Raw genomic sequence first — 2,471 nt, 5'->3', positions numbered from 1 at the left:
CTGGAGATGACGCAAGGCGTACAATTGGGAAGTGATTTTGGCAAAATATTTTCAGTTAGGAAATGGAAAAATGTTCATGAAGCAAAACAGAGATCCCAGTCTCCAGCTTTGTGAATCTTTAGAAACTCTTTGGGAAGCGTATTTAGAGGAGAATAAAAGATGAACTGTCCGACTGAGCAGAGACAATGCAGACACTGTGCCCTTGTTGAAGAGGCCGGGAGATTGAGTCTGATGTTCTCAGGACATGAACTGATCTGAGACATTGAAAGAATTGCCGTTCCTGCACATCAGGAATTCAAACCCCTTCTCACCTCCGAGCAAATGAGAGAACTCGGGAACAGGCAAACACGGAAAGGCTCGAAGGGCGACTGCCGCGAAGTAAGAAAGCTAGTTCCTCGTGACATGGATGTGTCTGAAGACTGTCCCCGGTGTCTCTACAATGAATGTGCCAGGCTTTATTATGGAAAAGTAAAACTGATAGACGACAATTTTAATTCTAGGCGGGGCAAACTGAATTATGAATTCACTCATCGCCTCCCCTAAGCGATCGGGTAAGGGGCGTGGCTCCTTGTCTCTGTGGCGCGATTGGTCAGCGCGTTCGGCTGTCAATTTAAAGGTTAATGTTTCAGCCTGCCCCGTGGCGGTCTGTTTGCTGTTCTCCCTCCAGTTGCGATGTTTTCTGTTTTTAGTGGGGTCAGGCAAAAAATTTCCAGAACAACTGCTTCTCATTCTGTCTCCCTGCTGTCCTTTGTCCCGTCTCCTGGAACTGGCCTCTCTCTACAGGTAAAATATTAAGCCGTTTTGTTTCTAAACTTTTCTCTGACACCTGAGTGACCAGTGACATGCATTGCCCTCCTCAACAGAGAACAGGAGAATTCCACGCAGACCTCCACGAGGGTGTCATCTCAACTGTGCACATTGGGCCTGTGTATCAATGTGAAATATTTATGTCGAAGTGTTTTGGGAAGCAGATGAGAAGACGAGGTGTAGAACAGTGCGCCGTTATACGGGAAAGCTGCTAAAGAGGACATTGAGTGAATAGGAGAGATGGTTTCCCTCCTGGGTGATGCTCCCATCACGCACCCGCAGACATATCGCCGACAAGCAAATATAAACTCTGTCTAAATTCCCACATTCTGTTTTTTCGAACTGCGATTTCGCTCAAAAGCACAAAATTTCAACGCTCGCAAAATTCAAACTTTAACAAAATATTCATAGATATACTTTGCGAACACCTGGAAAAAATTCTTCCAAACTCACCTGGGAAATTTCGGTTTGACGGCTCTTGAAATTTAAGTGGAAAGACGGGAAGTTTGCCTCGAGGCTGCGGAATGTGGAGATGTGTTCCGCATGTTAACTGGTAGTGGTTGGCCATCCCAGTGCTTCCCGATGCAGGGTTGCCCTGACCCACCGGGAGGTTTCTTTGATAAACTGTCCCGGGGCTTCCAGCCATACCGTGCCGTCATACAGCGAGCCCCGGTGATGGCCTGCAGCTGCCGTGACACAATAATGATGCTGGCCCCGGAACATGAATACGAATTAGTTCATGTGTCACGTGGTACTGAATCAGTCTTTGGAAAGTTCTTCCAACTTCCCGGATTTATATATAAGAGGAGGTAAATGGGCAGGGCTCACACCTCAGGTCCACTCTTCCTTCACTCACAACACCCCACACCCACCTTCCATTGTGCCAAGGCACTTTCCACTTCAACCGCCGAAGTGTAACACCTGCCCATTTACCTGCTCCATGCGGAATATCCAAGGGCTCGAACATACCTGCCAGATCAAGCAGCACTTTACCTGCACATTTGCCACAACCTAGTCTACTGCATTCGCTGCTCACAGTGAAGCATGATGCATAAACTGGGTGACTGTTTCGCAGAACATCTCAATTCTGCCCGCAAAAAAGGCACTGAGCTTCTGGTTGCCCACCACGTTAACACACCACCCTGTTCCCTGGCCAACATCTCTGTCTCAGGCATGCAGCAGTGTTCCAGCAAAGCTTGGCTCCAGTTGGAAGAACAACGCCTCATTTTACACTTGAAGACCCGACAGCTCCACCTACAGTTCCATGATTTTAGGGCCTGAAATCCGCCATGTCCTATTCTCTCCTATTCACGTAATGTCGTCTTTAGCAGCTTTCCTGTCGAAGGGCGCTCTGTTCTGCACCTCGCCTTCTCATTTGCTTCCCAAAAAACGCAACATAAATATTTCACATGGATATACTGGCCCAATGTGCACAGTTGAGGTGACACACTCGTGGAGGTCTTCGTGGTCTTCTCCTGTTCTCTGTACCCTATGTTGAGGAGTGCTTGTCACTGGCCACCTGGGTATCAGAAAAATGTTTAGAGACAAAACAGTTGAATTATCTGACAGTGGAGAGAGCCCGGTTCCTGGGGACGGGACAAACAGCAGCAAGGAGACAGAATGAGAAGCAGCTGTTCTGGAAACTGTTTGCCGCTTGCAATTCT

This window comes from Chiloscyllium plagiosum, unplaced genomic scaffold (genome assembly GCF_037043375.1).
Source record: "Chiloscyllium plagiosum isolate Xiang-an unplaced genomic scaffold, Cpla_swu_hap1 HiC_scaffold_27, whole genome shotgun sequence".
Taxonomy (NCBI): Eukaryota; Metazoa; Chordata; class Chondrichthyes; order Orectolobiformes; family Hemiscylliidae; genus Chiloscyllium; species Chiloscyllium plagiosum.
The sequence above is the reverse complement of the archived record's forward strand: the minus strand, read 5'-3'. Positions refer to the sequence as shown.